Source organism: Strongylocentrotus purpuratus, unplaced genomic scaffold, assembly GCF_000002235.5.
Source record: "Strongylocentrotus purpuratus isolate Spur 01 unplaced genomic scaffold, Spur_5.0 spur5_scaffold_1, whole genome shotgun sequence".
Taxonomy (NCBI): Eukaryota; Metazoa; Echinodermata; class Echinoidea; order Camarodonta; family Strongylocentrotidae; genus Strongylocentrotus; species Strongylocentrotus purpuratus.
Window position 1 is genome coordinate 36,982,268 of NW_022145594.1, and position 16,763 is coordinate 36,999,030.

Sequence of the window (16,763 nt, forward strand, 5' to 3'; positions counted from 1 at the left end):
GTTCAATTTGCCATAGCAGAGGCGTCTTAAGGCCCAGCAAAATCTAAGCATTATGTTATTTTAGGGGAGAAGTGTTAATGGTGATGATGACGGTAATGTTGATAGTGATGATGACGGTAAAGTTGATAGTAATGATGATGATGATGAGAAGGGGAAGGAGGAGGACAATGAAAAGTAGGATGAGGATAGTGAGGATGATGATTGAGGAAGAGGAGGAGCATGACAAATAACGATAGTAATGATCACAATGGTGTTGATAAGAATGTTTTTGTTGATGATGATAATACTGATGATGATTATGAGGATCAGTGATAAGTACTTTTTTAAATAAAATTGATGCTTTCCAATTGAACCTGTTTGGGATTTGAATATGATAGCTGTCAACCGTTTCCATTGTGGACTTGTTTCCCTATTGTTACATTTTTAATGTCATAGATTTAAAACCATCACCATGTCTAGAACTTTACAAGCGGAGAGGCTGTCATCCATTCCTTAGTACGCCATAGTGGAACCATCTGTGTTGTACATGAGTCATATATATATTTCTTTAGTATATTCCCATCGCAGTATTTTTGTGCATCATGGAACACGTCGTTAGAGAAATACATATGTACTTTTGTATAGATTGTTGTAAAGTACTTCCTGTTAATACCATATCTTTGTTATAACATTTTTATCAATAATTACAATGTATGTAATAATAGTTTGTGGTATTTATTTATGTGTTATTTTATTGCCATAATCTTGTTAACATAAACCATATCCTGTTAGAGTCGTTGGGTGGAAAGAAACCAGAGGAAAAATGAATAAAAACGACAAAGGTTTTTTTACTGAGAGATTTTGTTTAGCAACTGAAATTTCTTTTTTGAATTCCAAACATACTTTTGATGTCTACATTTGAGTAATTCATTTAATTCATTGTTCATTATAAGTCTTATGCAAGAATATGTATCAATTTGAAACTAAGGTAATTGCTTTTAAAAAAACACCTCAAATTGCTTAGTATAGGTAGATAATTATTTTATTGAAAAAAAATTAGCATTGAAATAATATCTCTTTTGTTTGTAATGCTGTAACGTGAAGGATAGTGCTATTTGACACAAAAACAATTTGTCCATACTTATGTACTCATTAATTGACCTTTGACCTCTAACTTCATTCATGTATCATTTCTAGGGAGAAAAGAAGAAAGAAGAGAAGAAAGAAGAGAAGAAAGAAGGAAGGAGAATCAGTGAGAACAAGCGATCAATAAGGTGAGTTACTCTTTTAATTATTTTTGAACTTATAGATCCTTTTAATTCATTTCATTTATATAATTGCTAGTTTTCCATTGGATGTATCAATTGATAGATAGTCAATGGAGTAAAGTGATGGTTCAGAATGTACATGAATTGTATTAATAACGATTCATATTTGTATAGAGTAATATTTGTTTATGACAAGCGAGTGATGATAGATGCATTTCTATACCATTTCATTCAGCCTCTGTTTTTCAAGACACATTTTTGCATTTTAGTAATCATCCATTCGGATTATTATGATTAAATTTGTATAATGATTATAATTATAGCTATGATTATAATAGACCAGTTCACGGTTAGCACATGGCTGCAATGACCCCGAATATCCACAGATCTTCAAAACATGAAGAGGTCCCACTTGTTACATTTTGAAATAATCACTCCTACAGCGATGGAGATGCTACATACTTAGCAGCCTTTGTGTCCCCTTTTCAAAGAATACTTCCACCTGTGTATCATGGACTGCTCTGCTTGTGAATAAATGAATAATAATTACATAACTTTCATGAGCACGTATCCAGTATTCCGTCTCAATGTATTTCACAATTCGTTCTGCAATGACCTTTATCTGCTCATGCTCAGACTGCAACCGTGAACTGGCTTATTAGTATCATGATTGTTACGTGAGATGTTTTTGTTTGAGAATCCTTAACATGACAAAGATGACATTTTACGCCAAAGATTGATTTGCTTCCAAATTGTAACTAGAGTAGCCTCATGGCAGGCTATGAGTTAAGAGCCAGAAGGGTTTTAACTCCTTCAAACAACAATGAGTTAACGCCCTTCTGGCTCTCAGCAGTAGACATCAAATAGAGTTAGGTTGCATGGATTTACTTTAATTTTGGTTGTGAATGAGTTTACTAATGAATGCACCTTGTGTCTCTCTGTGAGCAAGCACCCTTAACCAAGGAGTATGCTGAACATTGTGTACTACTTTGGGAAAAAATTTGATAGCCAGAAGGGGCAAGTGATTTGTTGAAATCTGAATTTTGATTGATAGAATTTAGCGTTAATCATATACTTGGTGCAATTTCAACTACAAAATTGACGTATAGCAATGAATAGAGACGTAATAAAGCTTTTCGTCTTACACTCATCAGATTAAATTGCAAGAATGAACAGAATTTCATGTTTCTGTTCTTTCTTGCGATACACTCTGATATGCAAGACGAAAGCTTTAGTAATTCTGTATTCGTTACATTTTTTTCCAGCATATTTGAAACTTGTTAACCTGTTATGTGCTGCGAATGCCAATAAGCATTTTTGGTGACTTGCTTCATTCGCCACTTAGCACAATAATGTAAATACAATGGGCATATTGAATGAGTATTCGTAATCCCTTTTAATCCTGATACTACACTGCAAAAACAAGGGTGTTGAATTCAACACCATTGGTGTTAAATTTAACGCTTTCCTGATATCTATATCGGAAGACACCAGCTGGTGTTATTTAACACCAGGGTTTGGAATTAAACAATTCAATTCCACTCCTGGTGTTAAAGTAATTCCGCCTTTGGTGTTAAAACCTAACACCATTATTTCAACTTGGTATTAAAGTTCAATTCTAGTTTTGGTATTAAAAAATTCAACACCATTTCTTTCAACACCAGTGGTGTGTAGAATTTAATCCTGATTTTTTTGTTAAAATCAATACCAATGATTTAACACTCAATTCAAAGAATCCTGTGATGTCTGTTGGATTTAGTGGTAACAATTTTCTAACTTTTCTGTCTGCAGAACAAATTTTCACACTTAACGGCATGATTGCGCTGATGAAATAGGATAATAATAATATAATATAATAATAATAATAATGATAATGGCAAAGGATATTGATGTCGTGTCGGGATTCGAACCCTCGACCTTCGCATCTCCAAGTCAAGCGCCTTAAACCACTCGACCACGACACTTGACTAAAAATTCTATAACCACGATATCCCAAAGAGATTATTGACAGCAAGCTCGCGCATGCGCATGCACGATACGACGTCATATCATATGACAACTGTCGTCCAATGATTTTGCTTGAATCCACTAACTTATGCGCATGCACAAGTTTAACACCATGTATAACACCAAGACTTGGAACATCAACCTGTAATTAAATATTTCAACACTGTTGGTGTTGAAAGGACGTGAACGGACGTGAAATTAACACCAAGGGTGTTGTTTTTTTCTATTCCGGGCTGGTGTTCAAAATTTAACACCCTGGTGTTTGCAGTGTAGTACAAAACACTTCTCGTGAAATTCCTGACATATTGCAAACATACATGGGCCACTTCCCATGTAGATTTAATGCAGCAATTTGGAATTTAAGTTAAGTAGAAAGTGTACAAATAGTATAAAAACAATATCATTGGTTAATCACAGATAGTGTAAATAGTCTGTTTGGAGCCAGAAGGGCATTATTTCAATAAGGGCTGTTATCAGAGGTCCTTGTTAGAATCTCCCCTGTCGGTAAAGATCATATCAAGTATGCGGTTCTGTCTAGTTGGTTGCTTGACAAGTTTGTCGACATTGAGATGCCGCTGTACGGGGTTGTATCTAGATCAGTGAAATCACTAAGGACCACAATAGCAGCATCCGAGAAAGAGTTACCTTTGTGGTCGCTCATATATACTACATGATCTATGATCTCTTCCTTCATTGGAGGGTGCTTAAAACATAAACAAATAGGCTATTTTATTTATACACTACGTCTGACCTACACGCTTTTAAAGATAAAGGTCAGCATTTTGCAAGAGAGCACCTGCTTATTTGTATTGATTCAAAACAATTGCCCACATCATTCCTCCTTTTTTTTTGGGGGGGGGGGGTGGCTCAATAACTTTGATTCATACGATTTAGTATATAAAATATGCATTGAGCAGAAAGGGCAAGTAGTGTACATACTATGTGTCCATTGGCATTTGATACCATATATTTTTGAAAGAAAGGCAGAATAAATTCATTAACTTTCAAAATTGACAAATTCTTGAACAGATAAAAATCAATGTTATTCCATGCAAATTAGATTGGCAGGTTTTTATGATCTGCACGTTTACTATACATGCATCCGTATTTCAGATACATGAATGTTTATACCAAAAAATATAGCAATCATAGAAAAATACAAGTGTTGCCAATTTGGATAAGAAAAATCTTATCAATTAGCTATGAAAAAGTCATTGTTAAATAAGATTGATTCAAGTAAGGTCCCTCAGCAATAATAAATAATGCAAAATTCAATTAAAGGCCACCTGTCAGAAATTTCTTCATTTGCGTGTTATGCCTATGGAAGGTGAATTTCGTTCACATCATGAATCTAGATGACATTGTTTATTAAGCAGTATCTCGCTTATTTTTGCTCTATTTTATCTCAAATTTTAGTTGGAACAGCACACCTATACTTGTTCCAAAAAAGTGGTACATGTCTATTTTTAAATTTTTAAAAATGTATTTATTAACAAGTTACATAGATCAATATTGTAAAGGACGATTACAAATCTTTGTAGTACAAGATATACCGAGATATGCATTGATGTTTAGAATTATTGATGCTCAATGTTTAGATAAACCTGGTTATAGAGAAGCAAAATACATTCTGCTCTGTTTGCCAATGAAGATTGATATTAAAATCCAACGGTATGTTTATCTTGTGGAAAGCCTGGTACAAAAAAGGGGTAAAAAAGAGAGGTATCTCAAAGAGATGAGTGGATCATTATACATATTATTTTATTATTATTGACCTTGTATAATTGTTGAATTTCAGGGTCCCTTTGAATTATAAAGAGGAGGGGAGGGGGTGTTTCCCTCAGACCCATGAAAATGTAATTATTCTTATCCTACATGTACATTTACAATCTCAAGGATTAGGTTTCTGAGGAGAGCATGAATTGTGAAGTGTTTTGAAGTTTCGTCAAGATCATAATTTCTCTCGTTCTCTCTCTAGTGATGTTGTTATGGATGGACAGTCCGTGGCTGCTGTACTATCACCATCTAAAACTAGCTCATCATCAAGTCTATCAACAAAGTAAGTAACCCTTATCTGATCTCAAATTCTAGTAAGAAAATCTTAGGTCACGAAAAAATCTGTAACTTTAAGTTAAGCTTGATATTTTTAACTTTGAGGTTATCTTGTCATTAAGGACATTGCAGACATGCTGGTGGTTAATAGTACCGTAAACATGAAGTTTGCTTCAAGTTTGAACCACGACCGATCTTCAAACTATTATACATTTTTTTTAAATCCAAGTCTTTAGGCAGAAATAATTATCCCTTCGCCGACAAGGTCGGAGGGGATATAATAACGCTGCCGTCTGTCCTTCCTTTTGTACTTCCGTGCGTTCGTCCGTCCGTCCGTAACAAATTTGGTTTCCGATCGATAACTTCAGTCATGTTTGACAGATTTTAATGGAATTTTATATGTACATGATATCAAAATACAGGGTAAGTTTGATTTTGGAGTACGTAGATCAAAGGTCATAGCTCATTAAATATGCGAAAAAATACACATCTGGTTTCCGATTGATAACTTTAGTAATGTTTGAAGGATTTTAATGAAATTTGATATGAAGGTACATGGTTTCAAAACACAGCCTAATTTCAATTTCTGAGTACCGGTATGTAGATTAAAGGTCATAGCTCATTAAACATGCGAATCTGGTTTTCGATCCATAACTTTAATATTGTTTGAAAGATTTTAATGAAATTTAATATGAAGGTTCATGGTATAGAACACAGCTTAAGTTCAATTTCCGAGTATGCAGGTCAAATGTCATAGCTCATTAGATATGCGAATCTGGTTTCCATTCGATAACTTGAGTAATGTTTGACACATTTTAATGAAATTTAATATGAAGGTACATGGTATCAAAATACATGTACAGCCTAAGTTTGATTTCTGAGTATGTAGGTCAAAGGTGAAAGGTCATAGCTCATTAAATATGCAAAAACACCTAATTATATATGTGAAAATGTGGTTAACTTCCTTGCCTAGTAATGTAATAGTATAGTCCAATGGAGGTAACTTGTTCTGACGTGTATAGGCCATTTGTACCCTGCGAGGGGATGCTACACTTTGCATTGACTTGTTTATATAAAGACTGAACTGAACTGTTAGCAATCTTGATCAACAAGTGAAAGTTAGTTTTGATCCTGTGAGAATTTATTTTTTTCATTAACAGAACTCAAGATCAACTTCAGGATCTATTTCTCAGTCGAAGTCAAGATTCCCCAAAGACATAGGGGGGATTCAAACATGAAGGCTTATGCAATCTGCTAAACCGATGGGAAGGATTTCATTTTCAGTACTCACATATTTCCAATGCATTTTATCTTACGTCATCTTATGCTTTGATAGTAATGACCAGATTGATAACTTTAAGAATGCTTGGTTTCTAATCCTCAGTCGAAGTCACGACTTTAGAGTTGTTGAGGAGGACGACTCGGACATGGAGGTTGAGATGAACACTCCTAACTGGCAGAAGAAGATCGACCAAGACGTCATCAAGAAACTCAAACCAAAGGAGTTCAAACGGCAAGAGGTCATCAATGGTGAGTCTAGAGGGCGCTGTCTCTATGTAATCTAAAATCCTGTACCTGTGAAGAAACATAGCAAGGCGTAATTTACCACAATATATCAACGTATCTACCGGTACCTATTATTGCTTAGTCCTCCAGACAAGCAAGCCATCGAGAAAAAAAAGTCACAATTGTGCATACCCCCACCCCTAATGCCTCATGCAGTCATATATTTGCGTGTTTGGCTTGCGTATTGGTGCGTATTTATGGCAAGCCGTTTTAACATTTATTCCTATTTCTTGATTTTAAGAAATGATTTTCTGTTGTAAAGCATTGGTAATTCTTGATTCTTAATTCGTTATTCTTAATATAAAGAATTAATTTCTTGGTATCAAGAAATAGGAATAAATGTTAAAACGGCTTGCCATAAATATGCAGCAATACGCAAGCCAAATACTCAAAGGTGTGACTGAGGCAAAAGACACCACTATACCGTCACGTACGCACCACGCGCGCACACAATTTTCCTCTCTCTTCTCGCAGCCATCTTGTCTGGATATAGCTAAGTCACCGTGCCCTAAATTCTGAGTTTTTAACTCTTTGTCGCGTTTTTGGTGCCTCTTAATTAGTAAATTTCTGTTCCGTTTTGTTTTCTAACAATTTTGATTCGGTTCTTACCCTTAGTCACATTTTTTGTTTCGCAATAAAGATATTAACGAGTGTTAGGATTTTTAACTTTAACTATCCATTGTATATTCTTAACTGTGTACAAAGGCAGTGAAATGAGTACCGGTATGGGAATATTACTTTAATATCCATTTTGCCACTAGAAATCTTGCATTGGTCACCAATGAATTAGCATGGATGTACAACACACAAGACTGGAGAGTGTATATATCTAATGTGAAAATTTTGCAACCTACAAAAAAAAGGTATAAAGGGAAAGCCGTGCTGGATCCAGTCATAATGTATTCATTTATTCTCACCTGAACATCGATGGAGTACCTGTTCTTCTTATTGAAGTAGTACCTGGCTCTTTGCCCCACCAGGGTTCCTGATGTAAACATGTGTCCCATCAACAGCACCCACAACTCCTGGAAATCTGCAGTACTGGAAAAACTGCTTCTGAATAGTAGTCACTCTTTGCCTTGTAACTTGTAGGAAACTTCATGACTTGTCCCTTTCTTCTGACAACAGCTTCGGAAACATTCCTCACTACTCTCCATTCGGCAAAGAGATGAATGTGACACGGCATGCCGCCTCCTCACCATGCATCCTTTAGATCAAATTACCCTTAAAGGTGAAATTCAAAGAAAATCACAAATATGTCAACTAATGTATCACTAGAAACTGGTAAGCTAACAGATGGCCATCGTACAAGTTATAGGTCAACTACATATCGGGTGATTTATAAAAATACAAATACAACCACCTCCATAGCAGCTGGGATATACGAGAGATTCGCCGGAAAAATAATGATGTTTTAATGACGTTACTATATGGACCAACACTGCCCAAGCAGACGACATCCCATAGAGAATGAACATAATTTCAAAGCTATTATTTGTCAAATTATAATGAGTTTAGTGTATATAAATGTAATGGCATGTCAAACCATTCAAAAGGGATATGACCCGATTCTGATAACTAAAATCTTTTGCTTGTAAATACACAGGATAGGGGTTAATTAACAATCAAAGAAACCAGACTTTCAAATTGAAAACCCCCCGGAATGATATTAAGGACGGCATTTGTTCCCTCTTGAAACGCCGAACATACCCCGGTGTGTGCAGCTGAATATACAATGGCGTCTTATTTTGTTTACAAGCGACAGATTCCTGTATTTTTGTATCGCTGCATTTGTCATCAAAATAAAACCATGCGTGGGGTTAAGAGTGAGGCAATAGATTATACATTTAGCCTGACGGTAGTGAAGTAAGAGAAAGAACTCAAGAAAAGATGAAAACACAGGCACTGGAAATGTGTGAGATGTCATGGGGCATCGTCTGCTTGTGCAAGCCATGTCCATACTGTGATCTCACACATCTCAGCAGCATTCGGAGAGCTCTTCCGGTGCTATGCCGGGGCTGTATTTAAGCGTTTTGTAATTTATAATAATCATTACTTCGAATGTTTCCAAGCATTGAATTTTGATAACCTTGTCGAATCAAAGTTTCAACTTTGCAATAATGAAAATAAAGTTAGTTTTTGAAATCAATGAATATCAACTTTAAAAAAAGGAAAAACAAGCATTCAAATAAATAATTTTTTTGCTGGTTTATGCTATTATTTTTTTGCATCCCCAACTGTCACTGTCACTTTAAAAAAAAATTATCCTGATTTCTAGATGTGGTGTGAATCAGTTTAACGTAAAAGACAAAATTGTCCATGCCTTTTCTAATCTCCTTCACGGCTTCACCTTTTTAAAAATTTAAGTACACAAAACAACAAATCACAAACTTGTTTCCAACACATAATCTTAATAATTTCCTCATGTATTAAAGCCAAATAACAGTATTGGGAAATGCCCCACACACAAATTATGAAAATTATGCTTTCATCACCTACCATGTGAAAGAATAAATATCATAACTTATCTATCAATGTATGGAATATGACAGAAAATGCTTATAAATTGAATAAATATATGTAAACACACATGTGCATGGCATTGGGGGCTTGCACGGTCGTAGGCAGACCAGCGGAGCGGGGCAAACGAACAGTGAATTTAGGCGGTCAACATGAATTGAAATATTTCTGCATTTTAATAACGACACTAGAGTTGGATTTTACAACAGAAGCCCTTTTTTATAGCTATGTTAACAATATTCATCAAGTAGTTTGGCCATGTTTTCGGCAACTTTCCCAATACAGAATTTGAATTCAAAGTACCTCAATCTAAAACAAAAGGCTCATCCTCCACCGGGTTTTCCCAATCTCAGAGGCCTCTGCCCTGTTGTGCTGCTATATATTGCTCCAGCTCTTCCTCCAGGTACACCAGCTCATTATGCTGAATCAGCTGCATTTATACCATCTTTACTGGAGTGAAGATAAAATGAAACAAATGTTTAAACAAAGTTTTTAGAATAAAGAAATGTTACTTGTGCTTGTGACTTTGTGGGTGATCCTGGCTCTGGAGACCAAGACAAGTTAATTAAGACAATTAGAACCAGATCTAAATTTATTAAAAGCTTTGCTTGTCATAAACAGAAATAACCATCTGATATGGGTCATTTCTTTAATAAAACTGACATTTGTTGAAATTATATAATTGGAGGTCTAGTGGAGCCAGACGTAGTCTCAGTGGAACAACCGGCGATATAGAGAGACTGAAGCTTTTGGTCTATGCTTGTCAGTGCGATTCATTTTGGGGAACATTGGCATTGCTGATGCCACTTCAATTTCTATTTAGGTACCAGTGAAACAAGTGATGGACATCATTGCCAGGCCTAGGCTAGAGCCTGGTATTATTATCATTATCATGAATTTGTAATAACTAGTGTAGGTCTAGGCCTAGTCTAATTGGCATGTGTCATGGCATTGTTGACAACAAGACAAAATTAAACATGACAGTCATACTCAGATATAGTCTACTCTAGGCCCGGCTAGGCCCAACTCCAGCCCAGGGTCAGGGGGTGCGAGCTCCGCCGCCGCCTTGGGCGTTGGACTTGAGCTCCCTCAGACTCGGTCCCTGAACGCTGGAATTGAGAGGCTGTCGGATATGAAAACACCGAACATTTCATGGTAAATGGAAAGTTATAAAGCATATCACATAATGAAATGTCAATAAAGTGAAGAGTATGGATTCGATTACATGTACAGGTTTTATACTTACGATTTTAAGGAAAGGATCGAGAGATTAAGAGATTTCAATTGCACTAAAATCGGGCTGACCAGATAGTATCGTAGATTGTTTTGGCGGTGAATTATTTGGAGAAATCAATCGAGCATAAATTATCTCCACCCAGTGCTGCAAACGGATTGGTTGATAGCTCTCAAACCTGGTTTGAGAAATTACAAACCTCCCTTCTGAGCAGTCTGTAAATTTCGGGTCTGATGACGTACATAAACCATGGTCTGAGGACAAACTTGCTTTGTGAAATGTAATTTCAGACCAAAGTCTGAACTCAAACCCGAAACGCGTCATATGACGTACGAAAACCATGGTCCGAGGACAAACTTGCTTTGTGAAATGTATTTCAGACCAAGGTCTGAACCAAGGTCTAAAACGCGTCATATGACGTACGAAAACCATGGTCTGAGGACAAACCTTGCTTTGTGAATTCGGGCCATTATGTTATCGGGTTGTACGTCCGTCCGTACGTACGTTCCGTTCTCGTGATCGTGTTATCTCAAGAACCCACTGATGGATTCCCGCCAAACTTGGGTCAGTATGTATCTTGCAGAGCCAATGAACTAATTAGATTTTGGGGTCACAATATCCAATGTCAAAGGTCACAGGACTCATTAGGTATGCAAAAATAGCTTGTGAACGCGTTATCTCAAGAACCCATTGATGGATTCCCGCCAAACTTGGGTCATGTATTTATCTTGCAGAGCCAATGAACTGAATAGATTTTGGGGTAACGAGGCCAAATGTCAAAGGTTACAGGGCTCATTATGTATGCAAAAATAGCTCGCTTCTGTTTTGGGTTGTAAAATCGCTCCATGGCGGAGGCATCATTTTCGACTGCGCGCGGTCGAAGGTCCATCTAGTTTAATGATTTGTGAAAGCTTGTCAACTCCTTTGTTTTTTGCTTTCTTTAGATCTTTAGAAAAATTGTTGACTCTTTTGTTTGTAGTGGCCTTTGTTTCGCTACTTAGTTAGGATAATTTGTTGACGCTAAGAAAGTTTGTAGAGTCTTTGGTTTTTTGCTTTCTTTGGAAAGCTTGTTTTGTTTATATTTCCACAGATTCACCCTTGGTAAGTCAGCTACTGCACTGCCTAGTACAGCTTGCCCCTGGCTTTGTCCAGCTGCCATAACAAGACAAATGTGAAGAAAGCTAGCAAGGCAGCGAAGCTTGTTTTCGTCCCCCTTGTCGGCAAGTAAGAAGCGGAAGAGCTCAATGGCCCAGCCTCTGGCTGGGTTGGGAGCTAAGAAGGCTAAGAAGATGTCTAAGCCGCAGTCGGCCTTTTCTTTAATTTCGGGGCTTGATGGAACAAATGTTTGGGCAACTAGGGTTCCCAGTAGTCCCAACAGGTGCCCAGGGTTCAGGCGGAGGCTTGGCCCTTATCCCTAGACCCGGTCGGACCTGACTCGAACTCAGGTTCATTCTCTGGGGTTTCGTGGGTGGCTGCTCTGACATCTGATATGCCGTTTGGGTCCGGGTGCCTGATGCTTCTTGTTGGCTTTCCATCCCGTGCCGTCGGCCCGTTGGTGGGGTTTAGACCCTCAGCTCCCGCTGCCCTCGGTGCGCCTCCAGGGGAGATGTCGGCAGCTACCACAGGTAGCTTCCCCCAGCAATGGGGATCAGTGACCCTTGCCCGTCAGTCAGACTGGGACTCTGCCTCCAAATACTCCCAGAAATATCTCCCTGACACTTTTACCCCAGCTATCCCTGGGGAGAGTTGTCCGTCTTCTTTATTCAGACATTTCCTTCTGTTTTGCAGAAGGACATTGATCGGAAGAAGCAGACGGTCGATATGGCCTACTTGCCGGCCTGCTGCATCCACATCAAAACAGTGGGCTCTGGCACTGGCACCCCGCCGTGCTTTGGGACCCTTCCGTGCTGCGGCACCCTTCCCCCAGCCTCGGCTAAGCCATGGCAGGGGGTCTGCTAGAGGTTCGGGGGAGGGGGGGGGGGGGAGGACGCAAGTCTTCAAACTTTCCCCCAGACCAAGTGGCCCTTTTGAGGCGTTGCCCGGGACACTCAGAGACGGGGTGGGCGGACGGCTCCGGTGGTTCCTTCCCTCTTGGGAAGCTATCAGTCACTGCAGACACTCATCCCTCATGCTCTCAGTCGTGCGAGAGGGCTTTTACATAGAACTGGTAGAGCCCCTCCTGGGCTGGGCCATTCTAGTTTGTCTGCCTTCCTTGTCCGCTCCTTTCCAGCAGCTCATTTCAAGCGAGATTCTCATGTTGCTTCAGAAGGGTGCTATAGAACGGGTTGCAGACCACCCATTGCTGAGTCTCTCTCCGATCTTTATCATCCCCAAGCGCTCGGGGAAACTGAGGTTGATGCTCAACATGCAGAGGATCAACCTCCCCATCGCTCCGGTGCATTTTCGCATGGAGCATTTGTCGACTATCCTCCCGACCATAGGCCATATGAAAGCTGCCTTTTGGCTTTCCCCCAACACCTTCACTTTCTTTTATCTGAAGGATATTCCAGACAGTGAAGAGTCTTTTGCTACGGCGCCGTTGAGGGCGGCAACGTCTTCCTTGGCCCCCGCTAACCTCCTTTTGGGACATGCCCCCCGCTTACATCTGTGTTGGTCTAAGCAATAATAGGTAGATATGTTGATTGAGGCGAATTAGTTTAATCAGAACTGATTTTATTATTTACTATATAAATCTACGTATCTACCTATGTCTCTCCCTCCGTCCCCTCTTCTTGACTGGCAACATGTCCCTAGTTTGTGTCTTGGACTGCTCGTAAGAGAGCAAGATAAGGGTATAGCGGTGTCTCTCAATGGCTTGCTTGTCTGGAGGACTAAGCAATAATATGTATCGGTAGATACATAGATTTATATAGTAAATAATAAAATCAGTTCTGATTTAACTACTTGTTGCCGGATCAAATCGTCTGTGTAAAGAGCCAGAAGGGTGTTCACTCTGTGTAAAATAATGAGTTAACGCCCTTTTGGCTCCAAACAGACAAAATATCAGATTACCACACAGAGAAGATCCACATCAGGAGTTTGAGGTCTATGTAAAGTCTTTAACTTGTTTAAAAAGATTTGTTTATTAATTCAACTGACAATGTTTCAGTTCATAAATAAATATTTTCTTGTACTTATAGCAGAGCTGCCTCACACAGAGAAGACCAAAGAAAGAAGTCTCAAGGTCCTGTCTAAAGTTTTGTACTACCTCCATGAAAAGAACTTTTAATCATGAATGAAGAGTATTATTATCCCCTCAATGACAAAGTCGCTGCCGTCTGTCCTTGCGTCCTTCCATAACATTACAAATCTGGTTTCCGTTCGATAACTTTAGTAATCTTTTACGGATTTGGATGACATTTGATATTAAGGTACATGGTATCAAAACACAGCCTAAGTTTGATTTTGTACTTTGTAGGTCAAAGGTCATAGCTCATATATGCGAATCTTGTTTCTGTTCGATAACTTTAGTAATATCAAAAATAATATCGCTAGTGATATTCGTTTGTCTCGCAATGTGGTCAATAAGGAATCTAAAAGTTCACGACGTTTAATGCGCTATCTGCAACACTTCGTCAGGTGATGAAAACTACTGTAAGCAAGGGTCTTTTAGACTTTACGGGAGGACCGGCGGAGCGGTCTATAATTTGATCGATAATTGGAACAATAACGCACAATGCCTATTGGTCGACGCACAGGGTGATCGACCAATCACCAAGGCCGCTGGTTCGGCCGCTGGTTCGGCTAATGCACCAGGCCTATTGGCCGACGCATACGGTACTCAACCAATCAATGGGCCGCTGGCTCGGACCGTCTGCTGAATGGAATCGACAGGTGTTGGACGCCAGGAGGGTGAGTGTCATGGCGGCGTATCGTCCGCATCCAAAATTTGGGGATATCGATCCCGTTGTCTCTGTTGAAATTATTAGGATTGAGACGGATATTGATAGCTTCTTTTACCCTCCGTGTATACCAATGCCGTTCCTGGGAAAGGCACTGAACCCCGTCCCAGTCTGGTTGATGCTGGTTATCCCAAGCATGTTCGGCTACGGCTGAGTTGTCAGTTCGGCGAAGTCTGACGTCCCTCTTATGCTCTTATTGGATCCTTGGGGCGTGTAAGTTGTTGACGTAGGGTGGTATCTGATCTGAAAACCGTTTGAATGCCATGGCTCTCTAGGCGGCGCTTGAGTTGTTGGGAGACCCCATCAATGTACGGCAAGACTGTAAATGTCTTGTATACCTTCTGATCCCTGGGTTCCGACGACCTATTCTTGGTATTGTGTATAAAACGGCGTGGGTAACCGTTGAGACTCAGGGCACTGTGAACACGGGTCCGTTCTTTGCATGGCTGTTGTGGACTTGTCACAATGCGTGAAGCTCTGTCAAATAGACATTTCACTAGACCTCTCTTCACCGATATGGGATGGTGAGAGTCAAACGCTATGTACTGGTCTGTGTGGGTAGGCTTCCTATAGACTGAGGTGGAGAGCCTATGGTTGTCGTGTCTATGAACTAGAGTGTCTAAGAATGCTATCTTCCCTTCACACTCTATCTCTGATGTGAAATGTATGGTTGGTTCAAGGCTATTCATGTGTTTAAGCAGCTTATCTGTTTCAGAGATGGGAACTATGATGAAGGTGTCATCTACGTATCTCTTCCAAACACGAGGCATGCAAGAGAGGGGACATGTGTCCAACGCTTCTTCTTCGAAACTCTCCATGTATATGTTGGCCACTTAGTAATGTTTGATGAATTTTTAAGAAATTTGATATGAAGGTACATGGTAACAAAATACAGGCCAATTTCGATTTCGGAGTATGTAGATCAAAGGTCATAGCTAATTAAATATGCGAAAATACCTAATTATATATGCGAAAATGTGGTTATCTTCCTTGCCTAGTAATGTAATAATATAGTCTAATGGAGGTAACTTGTTCTAACTTATATAGGCCATTTGTACTCTGCGAAGGGGTGCTGCGCTTTGCATTGACTTGTTTATCTCCAGTTACAGTGATTCAATGTATAAATATCTTCTTGTTCTCCTGACAGAGCTGTTCCACACTGAAGAGACCCACGTTCGAAATCTGAAGGTCCTACGGAAAGTCTTCTTCCTACCCATGTTAGAACAAGAGATTGCCGGCCTGACTAGAGAGACCATTTACTACATCTTCCCAAACATCGATGAGATGATCGAGATCCACGGTTCGCTCAATAACGCCATGACAAGGCAAAAGAGAACGTCACATATAGTTGAGGAAGTCAGCCAAATTCTCTTAGAGAGGGTAAGGAATAATACAAGAAGTATAATTATTAGTATAATAATTTGAGGAGGAGGGGTCGTAGTAGTAGTAGTAGTAGTAGAGGTAGTGGTAGTGGTAGTGGTAGTGGTACATATGGGAATATTGTATCATCTGCTCAATCTGACTTGCGTACATAAAACATATAAGCAATTTTGCATGAAAAAGTGAAGTTTTCTAAAAGGTGCGTTTCTTTTCAGCATTGGGGTGCCTGGGAGTCACTTGGGTAACCTTTCAAAAAGTGTAAGTTAAAACAAAAATGGCGCTTTCTCTGTACTATTGTCAAAAAAACCATAGTAATCCTGCACAATGTCGTCTCTTATTTGCGTTGGAGATGAGCAAAATAGCGAGTTTCAATTGCACTTTGGCCGCTCTCGCAAGCCCTCACTCGTTCCATTGTTGACAGGCGGCCTTGGGGTGAGCGGCTAATGAATATACTAATCATTAGCTTTCTTCTGGTGTTAAACTTGTTTTGATTGGTTGTATATTCTTGTCAGAATTTACCCATTCACATAAACTACCTGCCCGATGAAGCCAGTGCAGTTGCCTGTGACCCCTAGCCCTGCACTCAACACTGTGTGGGAGTTAGTTTGTGGTTAAGTTATTTTATGAGACCAATCCTGATGAGCCAACGTTTCCATATGTGGCAGTGGTAGTACAAGATCTTCCCAAATGGCAATTAGATGATTGAAAATCAAGGTTCTCTCAATAATCCCTTGAAAAGGGAAAGGAGAACATCATATATTGTTCAGGAAGTCGGCCAGATACTACTACAAAGGATAAGGGTCAACTATTCGTTCTTTTTGTTGAAGGTTCTCTGCTGAATTTCACTTGTATCAG

The 16,763-nt window shown here is 39.1% G+C and overlaps 1 long non-coding RNA gene across 1 annotated transcript; it reads left to right on the forward strand.

Moving 5' to 3' along the window:
- Positions 1-1,169: 1,169 nt before the first annotated feature.
- LOC115921495 lies at positions 1,170-6,519 on the forward strand. The gene is made up of 3 exons (XR_004062906.1): positions 1,170-1,253; positions 5,233-5,313; positions 6,500-6,519. It is a non-coding gene; the product is annotated as an uncharacterized LOC115921495 (long non-coding RNA).
- Positions 6,520-16,763: the final 10,244 nt, after the last annotated feature.